Consider the following 17,190-nt stretch of genomic DNA (forward strand, 5'->3'; position numbering starts at 1 on the left):
GTGTGGCTCTGACTGGGGTGGAGTCCAAAAGAGAGCAGTGAGAGTGCCTTGAGCAGAATTTCACTTCTGTGTGCAGCAGCTTAATGTTTCCTCTTATGATGTACCTGGATTTCTCTGCTGGCCGGAGACACTACTTTGCTGCATTTCAGTGAGGTGTTGAGTGACCAAGTCAAAGGTGATCTCCATCATATTTAAATTGGCAGATTGACTGCTCATGCCATTCAAATACCTCACACCTTGTGTTCCATAGAAACTGAAAAGCACAAAGGCATGATACACCATGGAACTCATGCTATGGATAGAATCCTGCTACATTTCTCCAAAGATGCACAGAGCTTCTGGAAATCCTACAAGGGCTGTATAATTTTGTCTTGCTGCTCCAGAATAATCCTCTTGTTGGATGACCCCTGGCTCAGCATCTGTGTCCAGTTGAGCAGAGTTTAGAACATTGAATCCCCTGCAACAGGGATTTTCCACTGCTGTCCCTGTCTCTAATATCTGCTTATTGTCTCACTGTGTGACAATCTACTTCTCCTGCTTTGAAGACTAAGGATAATGAAGAGGGTACACGAATCACGTGACAATGCATCCTGGGAGTGGGCAGTCTCCTTCCTGGTAGTGGGTACACTTCAGAAGAAAAAGAATGAATGGAGCTGCATATTTGCTTGTCTGAGAAGCACTGTGCAGAAAAATGGTTGAGGAAGCCGCAGTGAGATGTTTGGTAATTGAATGCAGGATGATATTCACATTTCATACACCAATGAGGTTGAACCTCTTTTGGCACTATACATCGGTGACACACTACACTCCTGCTGCCTACGTTGCCTGTGGTTTCTTACCACATTTACTTGCTGCCAGAGGTTAGGCTCTTGCTCCCATTTGCTAGGAACAGTATTTCTCCATTGGACCTTACAGCCCAAATGATTATCTCCATGTATGCCTCAGGGAACCACTGGTCAGTTTTCCCTTGTAGATACTCCACTGTTAAAATCACTGTTTTGGTGAAGACAATGGTAGAATGGGTCCATTCTGACCCCCCACCCCCCGGGTCCCTTTACATTGTTTGGCTCAAACAGTCAGGTGTGAGCCTGCTCCAGGGGCAGCATGGTGGATCAGTGGTTAGCACCGCTGCCTCACAGCGCCAGAGACCTGGGTTCGACTCTCACCTTGAGCCACTGTCTGTGTGGAGTTTGCACACTCTCCCCATGTCTGCGTGGGTTTCCTCCAGGTGCTCCGGTTTCCTTCCACAGTCCAAAGATGTGCAGGTCAGGTGAATTCGAGTGGTGCTGGAAAAGCACAGCAGGCCAGGCAGCATCGGAGGAGCAATAAAATTGCCGTTTCGGGCAAAAGCCTTTCATCAGGATTCCTGTTGAAGGGCTTTTGCCTGAAACATCAATTTTCCTGCCCCTTGGATGCTGCCTGACCTGTTGTGCTTTTCCAGCACCACTCTAATCTAGACTCTGATGTCCAGCATCTGCAGTCCTCACTTTCACCTTGGTCAGGTAAATTGGCCATGCTAAATTGCCCACAGTGTTAGGTCCATGAGTCAGGGATTGAGGTAGGGGAATGATTATGGGTGGGTTACTCTTCGCAGGATCAGTGTGGATTGATTGGGCAAAAGGCCTGTTTCCAGAATGTAGGGAATCTAATTCAGTTGGTCAGAAAACTCAGTAGTAAGACCCTGATACTTATATGATGGCTAAAAGGCCACAACAAAGCCACTTTGACAATGTTTCAGATTCCAAATTTACTGCCAGAATCCCCCCACAGAGAACGGGTCCAAAAGATAAAATTTTGTCCCATATCTTTTATGTCATTCTCACAGCTCAGAGCATGCGATAGAACCATGTATGATTTCTGTATGTTAAAAACTGCCTGGCCTGAGGATGGCCCGTCTATCTGAAAGAACCAGCTCTCAGTTAAAATTGGAGACTAAGTCTTTAATGCTTGCTTACAAATAAGTTATATTTCAATTGAAGAAAACAGAGATTTCATTGTGGAGTAAATGGTTAACATCTGATTCTGTAAATAGAAACCCATGCCAATGGTAATGTAATGGATCACATGAGTGTGGTAATGGAGAAAATCTAAGAGAGTGGCAAAATTCAAAGTTCAAATGTAGATTTGTAGTCTAGTGGTAGTGTCCCAACCTTTGAGCCAGGAGGCACAGTTTCAAGTCCCACCTACTCCAAACATGTGTCATATTTCTGAACAGATTGATTAAAATGGCTGCATAGTTATTAGAATGTGAATAGACACTTAGATCATAGACCCCTGTAACCTCTCTTTAGTAAAGCAGTGCACCCAATTTCTTCCAAGCTTATCCATGCAACAACAAATGGTGACAGCAGCTGAGAGACCCAGTCGCGAGACAAATGCAAGGGAGTATATTTGAAGACCCACTCTACAGCAAGGCAGACCATTGGGAGCAACTATGAGGACAAGGCCAGAGCAGGGGGAAATCTCAAACTGAACAGCCCAGCAACTGAGATGCAGCTGACAACATGGCTCCTGATGATGAAACAGCATGGGAAGTAAGTTCGAATGAGGGAAAACTAGGGACCAGATCCCCACCACCACCAGAATCCTCTCAGTACGTGGAAAGTACACAGCAAGTTGAGAAATGCCAGAACTGACCCAAATGATTCACTGAGCATTTTAATTTGAGGTGGATGGGACACACTCAGAAATAGCTGAAGCTGAACAGCAGGCCATTTTCAACACCCAGAAGTCATTTATCTTACATTGGACTATCTCATAACCAGAACCATGAGAATGATGTAAAAGATATTGGGCAAAATATTTCAGGTTTGATAGCAAAATCAAATAAGCACCAGGTCAGCTCCATAGAATATGTGCTTGGCTGCATGGTGGACAATGTTTTAGCAAGATTAGGAGTAATTGAAGACAAAGCCCACGTACCATGAGGTTATACATACTTTGGTATGAAATACATCTGAGAAATATCAGAAGATGGTATTTTTCACATAGATGATATTTTAATCCATCAATCAAACAAAATGGACTATGGCCAGAGAGTAGGAGCACTACTGAAAGCTTTGTATGAAGCAAAACAAACATTAAATGAGAGGTGTGAGCTCTCAAAACTGACTATTACATTCTTAGGGTTTTGTTTAAAAGCATCAGGTATAATAATCAACCAACAAAAAACAATGGTTATCATAGCAGTCCCATTACAGAAATGTCATGGGAATGTCATGGAAACACAAAAGTTCATGGGAATGATCAACCAATAGAGAAAATTTGATGGCCCATCCTTTTGGTTGCCCAGCCTTAAACTGGTCGGTCCAAAATCTGTCTCATTTAGCACGGTAACATTGCCATATAACACAATGTGAAGGTAGAACTTTGTCTCCACAAAGTCTGTGCAGTGATCACTTATACCAACACTGTCATGGACAGATGCATCTGCAGCTGGCAGATTGGTAAGGATGAGGTCAAGTATGTCCTTCCTTCCTGTTGGTTCCCTCATCACCTGCTGCAACCCCAGGCTAGCAGCAGTGTCCTTCAGGACCCGACCAGCTCGATCAGTAGTGCTGCTGCCGAGCCACTGTTGGTGGTGGACATTGAAATCCCCCATCTAGAGTGCATTTTTCATCCTGACCACCCTCAGTGCTTCCTCCAAGTTTTCTCAACATAGAGGAGTACCCATTCATTAGCTAAGGGATGATAGTACATGGTAAGCAGCAGGAAGTTTCTTTGCCCATGCTTAACCTGAAGCCATGAGAATTCATGAAGTCCAGAGTCAATGTTAAGGATTCTAAGGCCAACTCCCTCCCAAATGTATACCACTGTGCCACCACCTCTGCTGAATCTATCCTGTTGGTGGGACAGAACATATCCAGAGATGGTGAAGGTGGTGTCTGGAACAATGTCTGTAAGGTATGATTCTGTGAGAATGATTATGTCAGGCTGTGGCTTGATTAGTCTGTGAGACAGTTCTCTGGCAGGGTCCACAGAGCTGTTTCTGCCATTGTCTCTTCCAGTGCCAAAGTCAATGCTGGGTGGTCTGTCAGGATTCATTTCTTTGTTGAGACTTTGTAATGATTGATACAACAGAGTGGCTTACCAGACCATTTCAGAGGGCAGTTGAGAGTCAATCACATTGCTGTGTCTGGAGTCACATGTAGGCCAGACCAGGTGAGGATGGCCGATTTCTTTCTCTGAAGGACATGTGAGAGAGATGGGTTTTAAAAGTAATAACGACTGTCAATTGGGAACTCGCCACTATCAAGCAAGAATCTCACCACACGCTTTTGCAAAGTGTATAAAATGTGGCTAAATAATCTCAACGTTGAGATGAGCCTTGCTGAATATCTCGGCCCAGTTTACCAACCATCTGGATACGGCCTACACTGCTCAGAGCCTGGTAAGATTCTGCCCCTGATCTAACTCTTACATAAATATTAAAGTGACCCAATCTGCCTCATACACACACAACTGCACCTCCCCTGACCCTTCACACCTTGCAAACCCTGACCTGTCACTCCCTCTATTAACGGACTACACATTAACTCTTCCTCTGGGACACCACAGCCTACTGGGATCGAACATTCTGCTTCTGTGTGGTACCCAAAAAAAACCACAAGCACAGGCCCTGACATTCAGCCTCCCTCAGTGCCAGACCTGACACTCCCTGTCCTCGCTAGGACTAACAAACTTGTACCCCCAAGGGATTCGATATGGTGTCACTCCACCAACCCCTCCAGATCTGATACCTCTCACCCTCCCAAGGGTAGGGAGCCCAAAACTAGAGGGCATAGATTTAAAATGAGAAGGGAAAGATTTAAAAGGGAGCGAGGGGCAATTTTTTCATGCAGAGGGTGATGCATGTTTGGAACGGGCTGCCAAAGGAAGTGGTGGAGGCTGGTACAATTACAATATTTAAAATGCATCTGGATGTGTATATGAACAGGGAGGTTTGAGAGGGTTTTGGGCCAAATGCTGGAAAATGGGATTAGGTCAGATTGGGATATATGAATGATTTGGACCAAAGGGTTTGTTTCCGTGCTGTATCGTTCTATGACTCATCCTGACTTATCTTAAGCACGTTGTCATTTACCTGGCCCCCTTCCCGCCATGTGCCCCTAAGCCAACCATCTACTTAGATGGCACTTATCCTGCTGGCACTCAACTGGTACCCTACCCATCTGGCATGCTGCTTCCTTGGCACTTGCACCCTGGCAGTCTATCCTCTGTTTCCCCTAACCTCTACTTCACCTTAAATAAATAAAACAAATCATTGCTGATGCTGGAGATCTGAAACAGAAACAGAAATTGCTGGAGAAACTCTGTAGGAAGAAAGCAAAGTTAAAGTTTCAAGTCAGTTCTGAACCAAGATCACTGGACATAAAAAGTTAACTCTGTTTTCTCCACACAGTTGCTGCCAGACCTGCTGAGTTTCTCCAGCAACGTCTGTTTTTGTTTGTCTCATACCTTACCATAACTACTTTGATTTCACCAGTTTCCTCATGTCCCCTCCCACCACCTTATCCCAGATCCAACCCTCCAACTGGGCACTGCCCTCTTGAACTGTCCATCTTCCTTCCCAGCTATCTGCTCCACCTTCCACTCTGACCGATCACCATCAACCCCCACCTGCATCCACCTATAGCCTTCCAAGCTACCTCCCCCACCTGGCCCCACCCCTTCTATTTATCTCTTCCTGTCCCCTTGATTCCTACTCCCACCCTCAACCTCCACACATTCCTGATGAGGGGCTTCGGCCTGAAATGTAGGTTCTCCTGATCCTCCAATGCTGCCTGACCTGCTGTGCTTTTCCAGTGCCACACGTTTTGACTCAACTACATACCCTTTCAGAGTTGTCAAACTGTCCATGAGCGTGAGTATTTAAATCACAGAATACTGCAACTACTGCTGTTGGGGGGGGAGGAGGATTAAAAAAAGAGGATGTGGTTTTACTTCCCTAGACTGTCCTACTTGCAAGTGACCTGTCAGATTTAAAGCATGCTCCATATTTCTAAAGGAGACCTGAACTCTAACATCAGAAATGCAGAACTTGTCACATTTAAAAAAGTAGGAGAGTCATTGAGTCATGGAGATATACAGCACATAAACAGACCTTTCGGTCCATCCCATCCATGCCAACCAGATATCCCAACCAAATCTAGTCCCACCTGCCAGCGCCCAGCCCATATCCCTCCAAACCCTTCCTATTCATATACTCGTTCAGATGCTCTTTAAATGTCTCAATTGTACCAGCCTCCAGCACTTCCTCTGGCAGCTCATTCCATACGCGTACTGTACCGCCCTCTGTGTGAAAAAGTTGCCTCTTAGGTCTCTTTTATATCTTTCCCCACTCCCCCGAAACCTATGCCTTCTGGTTCTGGACTCCCCCACCCCAGGGAAAAGTCTGTCTCTATTTATCCTATCCATGCCCCTCACGATTTTATAAATCTCTAGAAGGTCACCCCTCAGCCTCCGACGCTGCAGGGAAAAAAGCCCCAGCCTGTTCAATCTCTCACTAGAACTCAAATCCTCCAACCCTGGCAACATTCTTGTAAATCTTTTCTGAGCCCTTTCAAGTTTCAAAACGTCTTTCCAATAGGAAAGAGACCAGAATTGCACGCCATATTCCAACAGTGGCCCAACCAATGTCCTGTACAGCCGCAACATGACCTCCCAACTCCTGTACTCAATACTCTGACCAATAAAGGAAAGCATAGGTCACAATCTGACCTGTAATGTCTACTCCTTGGAAAACCCAGTCTGCACCTCTACAAACAAATCGAAGGCTAATCAAAGCATCACACCTCCTTGGGAATATTATTAGGGAAATGCAAGCAGTCCATGAATCAACATTTATCTTTGCTTGATTTACATAAAAGCAAATGGCTAGAAATCACTATAACAAATTCCATAGTTACCACTTTGGTCATTGACATTCTAAACAAGTTCTTTATACAATGAGGTTTACTGGAGATTATTACCATAGACAATGGGCCACAGTTTATTTCCAGTTAGTTCATAGTCTGTAGCTCATCACCATATGATACAATCTGCAATTGAATGTGGTGTTGAACGATTCAAAAGAATGATAAAGAACAGTCCGAGAGCTAGTTTGTCGGAGGAGAAGTATTTCAGCAATTCATTCACATCCTACTTTGCACGTATCAATTCACCCCACACTCCCTGACCAGAAAGACGCCAGTTGCACTTTTGATGTCAGAACTTTTGCATGCCACTGTCCATTCTTAAACTGTCACCGCCAGTCAATTACAATGCCTGAATGAAAGCACAGAGTGAAGCAAAAGCACACTCTGTCAAACGAACAAGCGCAAGGGAACTACGATTTGAAGTTGGAGATTGGGTTCTTGTCAAATGGCTAAACTGTGATCACAAACTTGTACCGTCACTACCAGATCCAAACACATCAGATGGTTGCTTATCTGTCAGGCAGCAACACAAGTAGAATGCAAAATGCTTGAGAGCGAGCAGATGCAAGGACAGTGATGATGAGGATATGTTTTGTTTTCTATGATTTATATTGATGACCCACTACATCAGGTTGATCATACTGAGAGGAGAAAGTGAGGTCTGCAGATGCTGGAGATCAAAGTTGAAACTTTATTGCTGGAACAGCACAGCAGGTCAGGCAGCATCCAGGGAACAGGAGATTCGACGTTTCGGGCACAGGCCCTTCTTCAGGAATGAGCAGAGAGTGTTCAGCAGGAGAAGATAAAAGGTAGGGAGGAGGGACTTGGAGGAGGGGAGTTGGAAATGTGATAGGTGGAAAGAGGTCAAGGTGAGGGTGATAGGTCGGAGTAGGGTGGAGGCGGAGAGGTCAAGAAGAAGACTGCAGGTCAGGAAGGCGGTGCCGGGCTGGAAGGATCCGGCTGAGACAAGGTGGGGGGAGGGGGGATGAAGAAACTGGTGAAGTCCAAGTTCATCCCCTGCGGTTGGAGGGTTCCCAGTCGGAAGATAAGACGCTCCTCCTCCGACCGTCGGGTTGTTGTGGTTTGGCGGTGGATGAGTCCAATGACCTGCATATCCTCGGTGGAGTGGGAGGGGGAGTTGAAATGCTGTGCCACAGGTTGGTTGGGTTGGTTCGTCCGGGTGGCCCAGAGGTGCTCCCTGAATCGCTCCGCAAGTAGGCGGCCTGTCTCCCCAATATAGAGGAGGCCACACCGGCTGCAGCGGATGCAGTAGATGATGTGGGTGGAGGTGCAGGTGAATCTGTGGCGGATATGGAAGTTTCCCTTGGGGCCTTGGAGAGAAGTGAGGGGGGAGGTGTGGGCGCAAGTGTTGCACCTCCTGCGGTTGCAAGGGAAGGTGCCGGGAGTGGTGGTTGGGTCGGTGGGGGGTGTGGATCTGACAAGGGAGTCGCGGAGGGAGTGGTCTCTACGGAAAGCTGATAGGGGAGGGGAGGGAAATATATCCTTGGTGCTGGGGTCTGTTTGGAGGTGGCGGAAGTGACGGCGGATCTCCTGTTCCCTGGATGCTGCCTGACCTGCTGTGCTGTTCCAGCAATAAAGTTTCAACTTTGATCATACTGAGACCCAATCTCAAACTTAGAGACCTAGTCATGGCCCTCAGAGACGTTCATATCTTAAATAGTCCGCTGCTGTAATTAAATAAAACAAACTAAACTCTGAAAAATGGCATGGTGTATATATGTTAACTGTTTAGGATGATTTAATTTAAAATAAGGCATTTAGGGAAGGGGGGGTGAAGATATCAAGGTCAATGATTTAATTGATCTATGTTTCATTATATGTTGAAAGAGCTATGTTTTCTGTGCTTGTTTGATTTAGGTTGGGTGTAGCCTCTGGTAGTTAACATAAACAAAGGCTTCCGGAACGAGCTCGGAAGCCAGAACTGTGAAGGTATGTGTAGAAACCCTGTGATTGCTGAGACATTTGAAGGCTGTTAATTAAATTTATTGTAGACTTAAATCTAGTGTCATTTCTGCATTGCTCTGAGATTAATTATGCAGGCAGATAGACAAAGATATACCGGGTGTTCAGTGAGCAGAATGAGCTTCTAAGAGTGCCAATGTGTAGCTGAGGTCATTGTGTATTTACACTTGGACAAGTCCAGGAGAAATGCCAAGAGCAGGGCATAGACCTCCATATCATGTTTCTTGCCATGACCAAGGCCTTTGACACAGTCAGTTGTGATTGCCTTTGGAAGGTAATACACAAATGTGAAAATCATCTCAATACGGTATGTTTGTGAATCTCCCGGATGATGCTGTCAGGCATCCTAGTACCTGACCTCTTCAGCCTGATCTTTGCCGCCATACTCTCCAATGCCTCACATAGCTGCAATCCAGGCATCAAAGTCAAATGTCTCATGGAGTGAGCAGGAAACTGGAGTTGAGGTTGTGATGAGATCAGCCATGTCATATTGAATGGTGGAGCCGGCTCAAGGGATGAGTTGCATACTTCTGTTCCTAGTCCTTATGTTCTCTGCAATTTCAGTATTCCCCAATACAGCCTCTCCTGACTCCACCTATAAGGAACCAGCATTTGCTTTAGCCAAACGTCTCCTTTTTACACATCTTTGTAAGCTTTTACATTCCATTGTTATGCTTCTTGCTAGGATGCATCTATATTCCATTCTCCCTTTACTCAACAGTTCCTTGATAGTCTTTACTGTATATCGAAAACCACCCAATGTTCAGATTTATGCTATTTCTGGCAAGTTTATGGGCCTCTTCTTTTAATCTTACCTGCTTTTAATTCTGAACTTGCTTTGTCAGCCATGTTTGAGTTTCTGCACTTTGAAGGAATATATAATTACTGTAAGTCATGTAATCCTTACTTAAAGACTATATATTGCCAATATATAGTCAAATCTTTTAATGTATTTTTCCAATCCACCTTAGTCAATTATGTTTCCTGATTTCATAATTTGCCTTATTCACATTTTACCACTCTTGCTTCAGATTGAACAAATTCACTTTCACAGTGTAAAATTCTATTTTGTTGTGGTCACTGGTTCCTACTCACAACAACATTGTTAATTAATCTTTGTCATTACATAATACTAAATCTAAACTAGCATGAACTCTAGTTGGTTCTTCAACATACTGCTCCAGAAAATGAACCCTAACAAACTCCAGAACCTCGTCCACTGCAGATTTTGTGTTCAGTTGGTTTATCAAGTTTATATGCAGTGAAGTTACCTATGATGATGGTGTTGCCAATGATACATGTCTCTCTCATTTCCATATTAATATCATACCATATACTACCACAACAATTTGGTGATCTATTAACAACTTCAAACAATATCTACTCTTGCTTACTGTTTCTTAGCTCCAACTAAATAGATTTCACACATTGTTCTCCCATTCTGATCCTATCCTTTATTAACAGTGCAACTCACCACTTTATCCTTTTTGACTGTTCTTCTTAAACACTGAATATATCTGAATATTCAATTCCCAATCCTGGTCACCATGCAGTCATGTTTCTGTAATAGCAAATAGGGAAATACCCATGTATCTCTATTGTGCCTTTAAATCATCTACCTTGCAGTAAATGCTGCATACATTCAGATAACGTGCCCTTAACTTTGCTTTGTGACACCATTCCACTTTCTAAATTATTCATTGCTCAGTTTTGTTTCTCTTCTCTTCCAGTCTTCCTAGCACTTTTTCAATTTCTGTTACCAACTTTACTTCCTTACTTTTTGGTTACTCCTCAGATCCCCATCTTCTTGACAAACTATCCTAGTTCATACTTGATAATTTCCGGTTTGTCCATAACTGTGTGCTGTTAGTTCAGACCTGGGTATAAATGTAGTGTAGACTTGTCCTTCAGTGAATGTGAAAACTTTGACCTCACAAGCAGCACAAAGTAAAGCATGATCCTGTTTTAGGGATGCCTGCTCTTGATCAAAGGTTTCGGTCCTTGATCAGAAGCTGTCAGCAGTCAATAATTTCATATAATTCGGCTGCACTTTCTCTTGAGCTGCCTAAATCGACAATGAGACACATACAATGCCTAGAATTCCATCTCGAAAGGCATTTGGGTCAACCCACAGCAGGTGAACTGCAGCGGTTCAAGACAGCGGCTCATCATCACTTTCTCAAGGGCATCTCAGGATGGGCAATTAATGCTAACCAGCCAGCGACACCCATGTCCCACAAATGAATTAAAAAAAAAACAACTGCTAAAGCAAGTGTCACCTTTGACAAACTTCAAACATCAGTTTGGAAATGAAGTGGAGTCAGTCTGTCCATCAAACTAGGATTCTGTCAGGTAATGGTTCTGCAGGCTCTACACTTCCTTCCCTACAAGATGTTAGTCTGTTTTTGGCATTCATCAATGTTCACATGGTCACTATTAGTCCACTATTTCTAATTCCAAACTTTTTTTTAATTGCATTCAAATTTCTCCATTTGTTATGTTGCGATTTGAACCCATCTCTCCAAAACATTGTCCTGGGGTTCTGGATCATGTATCCAGTAAAATTGCCACAAGGTAGATGGATTTTTGGACTCTCAGGGAATCAAGGAGTATAGGGAATAGTTAGAAAAGTGGGAGTTAAAGTTGAAGATCACGTTGAATGACAAAGTGAGCTCACTGGGTTGCATAGTCTCTTGTTGTGACCTCTTATATTCAACCACAACACAGACATTTGGAAATCCCTGTCATTCTGAAAAATTCCAATGTTCTTGGTACTTGCAGAGATTTTCAGAGGATCTCAGCAGCTTGACAGCGTTGGACCTGGCTGAAAAGCTTCAGGGCAGAGGAGAGGACTTGGAGAGTACAGTGAGAGAGGGACTCACTGAGATCTTTGTAGAGAGAGGAGGAGAACTTATCAAGGTAAGCATCCTTGGAAGAGGCTTCAAGTAAGGTTGAAACCAACTAGGAGAAAGTGAGGACTGCAGATGCTGGAGGTCAGAGTCGAGAGTGTGTGGTGCAGGAAAAGCACAGCAGGTCAGGCAGCATCAGAGGAGCAGGAGAATCGACGTTTCAGGCAGGAGCCCTTCATCAAGAATCATGAAGGGCCCCTGCCCGAAATGTCTATTCTCCCGCTTCTCAGATGCTGCCTGACCTGCTGTGCTTTTCCAGCACCACACACTCTTGACTCTGATCTCCAGCATCTGCAGTCCTCACTTTCATCAAGTTACTTTTGTCACATTTAAAAATTAAACAGAAAATATTCAGAAAGTCTAGTGGCATCTGGGGTAGGCAAACAGAGTTAATGTGTGCATTTACTGTGGCCTGTAAGAATCAGGAACATGAGAGGCAGTGGGGCATAATTGAGTAAGAGGCGAATTCTTAGTTTCCTAACATTGGGTTAAGTTTATGAAATAAAGTCAGTGGCATACCAGTAGTGCAGTGTCCAAAATGCCACCCAGTGTAGGAACCTAGTTACCATTTACTTTCATATCAGAAACACTCATTAAATATGAACCTAGATTGCATTTTGTTTTTGTCTAGTAGCACAGTGACTGAAAGCAGATGAAGTTTGAAGTTTAGTAGTGGTAAAATGGGGGGAGCTGAAGTTGTAAATGGTGCTGAACATTTTGCAATTGTCAGGGAACATCTTCACTTCTGACCTCATGATGGAAGGAATGTCATTGCTGAAGGAGTTGAAGATGGTTGGGCTGAGGACACTATTCTGAGAAGCTCATGCAGATGGAGATGAGATGATTAACATCAAACAACCACAACCATCCTCCTTTGTGCAATGTAGTTGCAGCATAGAAGGGTCCACAGTGTCTGAGAGACAGGGGGAGGGGTTCCATACCAGCATATTACCACTACCATGGAGAAGGAACAATGGATATCACCAGAGCCATTACTGAAGAGCGGGTCAGGTCAGCTGAAATGGGTAATTACCTTGGTAAAACTTCATGTGCAGTTAAAGTGACATTGAGTGATCAGATGGCACAAGTGTGCAGGAGTAGGTTTTAAAGGTATAGGCAGAGGAAGCAGAGACACAGCCATGCTCAGCTAAGCAGAGAATTAGGGCCTTTGAAGTCTCATGAAAGTGGGGTCTACCTAGATCAGCTCCAGCTGATGTGCTGTCAGATGACTGATTTCTCTGAGGCAGTGCATGGTTATAGACTATCAAGAGAAATGTCCATTCAGCTCATGCAGAGAAAAATGGCTCAGGATTATGTGCACATAAAGCTTCTCAATTGACAAAGTGGCCAACCTCATGGACAGTCATTCAGGCATTACCCTGAGTGAATTCAGGAGCAGCACACTGTCATTAGCAAGATGTATTCAGCAATATGTGGCCTTGATTGGTAACTGGCGATGATGGCACAATGATGTTAGAAGACAATACCAGATGGGACCCAGAGGTAGTCTCCTCCAGCTATTTGGAATTTGGGTAAAGTCCTAATGAAGGGTCCTGCCTGATACATCGACTCTCCTGCTCCTCTGATGCTGCTTGACCTGCTACACTTTTTCCAGCTCCACATTTTATCAACTCTAAAGGCAAAGGCAGTCACTGAGGAGCATGAGGATGCCACTGCTCCTTGGGCACTATCATCATCAAAAGTACCTCTGACCCCTCTGACTGTGGGACCATCAGTACAGCAGGTCTTACAGATGGAGGCTATCCCAACATCAATACCAGTGCAGCAGACTCCCACTAGCACTTCCACAATGAGGACGAATGGCATGTGCACAGGTTACAAGTGAGCAGGCTGCACCCCCGTCATTCAATGTTAAGAAGGGAGCACTATGTATAAACGGCCTCAAGAAGAGGCTACTGTGCCAGGTAGAGCATTAAGTGGGTCACTGGGATCTCTCTCACTGGTAATTGTACACTTTGTTAATTTTGGAATACCCTTTAGAAAGTGGCATACGAAGCCAGTTGCAGGTGTCCTTTTATTAATGGTGATTCATGAGAAGATAAACAGTGACAGTGAAACCTGTGGGCAGGTGTGCATCCTTAGTAAGGGTTGAGCTGTTGCAAATATATCTTCAGTAGTTACCAAAGATCCTTAGACAGCATCTTCCAAACCCACCACCTCTTCCATCTGAAAGGACAAGGACAGTAGATACATGGAAACACCACCAACTGAAAGTTCCTCTCCAAGGCACTTACATCCTGACTTGAAAATATATTGCAGTTTCTTCACTATTGCTTAGTTAAAATCCTGGAACTCACTCTCCCCCCACCCCCACACCCCTGTCTCCACCCCACCACTCTCACCCCCTCACCCTCTATGTCATTGTGGGTCAACCTACAAAGAATGGATTGCAGTGGTTCATGAAGCCAGCTCACCACCAGTTCCTCAAGGGTAATGAGGGATGGACAATAAATGCTGGGCAACCAGTGATGCCCACATCCCTCAGTGAATTAATACAGATAAAAATATACCACAGGCAGATCTAATTGAATTCCAGATTATATCATCCTTCTTGGTTAAAGGCAGCAGTTGAAATGTATCTAGATCAGATGTTTCCTGACATTAATGGCATCCTGACAAACCATTTGAGTACATCACTGAGTCTGGAAACATCCCTGAGCAGCCAAGGAAACTCTGTGAATATATCTTCCTTCTCCTCTTTCACAATTCGCTCTTCCTCCAATAAACCAAGTTCATCTAGCACTTCATCTCCTTGAGATCCACACATCTTTGGAAGGTCATGTTATGGGGAGCACAGCAATACACGGGGTCAGTACATGCCCAATGGTCAGGCCACCAGAACAACATCTTCGGAAGTCTGATTGCCTGCTCAATAATTCACCTAGTGACCAAATGGGTTTGGTTGTTGCATCACTACGTCCCAGTATTATGTTCTTGTAAAGGAATATGTAGCCATCTCTTGAAGGGATATCTTTTGTCCCCTAAGATCCATGCACAGAGTTTGGAGACTAGAATGAAGAGACAGTATTTGTATTTTCCTCATCAGAAGAATTGTCGTTCTTTGCCACATCTGAGACTAGAAAACTTCTGAATCATGGAGTATGCTTTCAATTATGGAGCAATTATAGAAGTTCTTCTTTGTTCTCACATCAATAATTAAAGGTGCAATCTCAAAATTAAATACCAGGCCATCTGCTCCTTGTAATTAATAATTTTTCCATTCACAATTGAGAAGATACATACATTTAAAGGAATAAATCTCCTTCCTCTGATTTCCACCAAGAATAAAAAAAAACCTTGCTCAATACACTGAGTAAAGTACTTTGGGATTTTATAAGAGCCATGAAAAATGTTACACATCATTGATCATTGCCATTATTACTGCATTACTGCATTACTGCTGTCAATCAGACATTATGGACTATTGTCCAATTTTGCTTTTTGCTACTTGAAACTGCAGGAAAAAGAATAGGCCATTTAACCTCAAATAAAAGCAAAATAATGCATATGATGGAAACCTGAAACAAATGCTGATAACAGTAGGGAAACTTAGCAAGTTTGGAAGCATCTGTGGGGAGAGAAACAGAATTAATGTTTTGAATTCAGGTTCACAACCTCTGAAAAAGAATCATAAGTGACTAGAAATGTTCTCTTTTACCTGTCTTTCAAAGATGCTGCCACAACTGCTGAATTTCTCCAGCTTTCTCAGCATGTGTTTGAGGCAATTTAACTGATTGAGGCTGGTCTTCTGTTCATTAACAGTATGGCTGATCTGCGACTTACTGTTATGTACCCATATTTCTTCCAAATGCTCTAATACTATCAGGTAATAACAGTCTTTCAATTTCAGAATTAAAAGGTCTTCCACTCTCTAATTTTTTTTTGTGTAGAAGTGTATCCTACTTTAACTCCTGAAAGATCTGGCTTTTATTTTCAGAGTTGACGACTGATTCTTGGACTTCACAACCAGCAGAAATTGTTTCTCTCCACCTCCTCTATCTTAATGCCAGAAAAGCTTTAATCAAATATATCCATTCCTCTTCTCAACTCGAGGAAATCCAACCCCACTTTTGTAAATCCTTTTGTAATTTAGCTCTTGGAGTCCAGGTATCATTCTGACATATATTCTGTATCCCAACTCAGGCAAACATATCTTTCTTAAGATATGGTGCCCAGAACCGTTCAGGTATTAAAGATGTGATGATACTAGGGCTTTGTATCACTAAAACGTGTACTCAATCCATCTACATTTTAAAACATTATTTTAATTCATTCACAGATCAAGCCAGCATTTATTGCCCAGAGGGCGGTTAAGAGTCAACCACATTGCTGTGGGTCTGGAGTCACATATAGGCCAGACCAAGTAAGAATGACAGATTCCTTCCCTAAAGGGCATTAGTGAACCAGCTGAGTTTTTCCCAACAATTGATTCACGGTCATCATTAGACTCATACTTCAAGATTTTCCTGACTTCAAATTATACTATCTGCCATGACGAAATTCGAACCCGGGTCCCCAGAAACATTTCCTGGGTCTCTGGATTAACAATCTGGTGATAATACCACAAGGCCTTTGCCTTCCCTTATAAAGGCTAGCATTACATTAACATTTCTTATTATTTTCTGTACCTGGTCATTGTATTTTAATAATACATGCCTACACCCTAAAGTTTTACAGCATCACAGAATGGTTACAGCACAGAAAAAGCAATTCAGCCCATCATACCAATGTCATTTCTCAGCAAGAACAACTCCTAACCTTCACACTCCTGCCCTTCCCATAATCATGCATATTTCCTCTTTGTAGTTGGTTAATTTCCTGTTGAAATCTGTGGTTGAATATGCTTTCATAACTCTTTCAGGCAGTACGTTTTGGGAAACACATTCGCAGGGCTATGGGGATAGAGTGGGCAACTGAAACTGAATGGATTATTCTAGAGAGTCAATATGGACCAGATGGGCCAAATGGGTTCTGTGTCATAATTCCCTTTGGATCTGCAGTAACCAGGTTTCACCTTTCTAACCAGCTTAACCCAATGACAATTTGAAACAGTTAAGGTAATAATTCATAAATTATAATCCTCAAGATTCTGTCATTGCATTTAACTCCTAATTCCTTCTAGTTTCCCAATTCAGATGCTTTCCCACTCTGTCTCATGCAGTTGGCCCTTTCATTGACCGCAAAGATAGGGATCCACCTCCTCTATTCTTCAAAAACAATTCGAAATGTCCCTTATCCTACACCTGGTAGACAATAAACCATTTGGATCTCTCTAAAACTTCCTAATTCTCCCTTTGACCAACGTCTGGCTCCAAGGTATCATTGTCCCCATTCTGTCAGTTCTTTAAATAACCTTTATC

This window comes from Chiloscyllium plagiosum, unplaced genomic scaffold, assembly GCF_037043375.1.
Source record: "Chiloscyllium plagiosum isolate Xiang-an unplaced genomic scaffold, Cpla_swu_hap1 HiC_scaffold_4, whole genome shotgun sequence".
NCBI lineage: Eukaryota > Metazoa > Chordata > Chondrichthyes > Orectolobiformes > Hemiscylliidae > Chiloscyllium > Chiloscyllium plagiosum.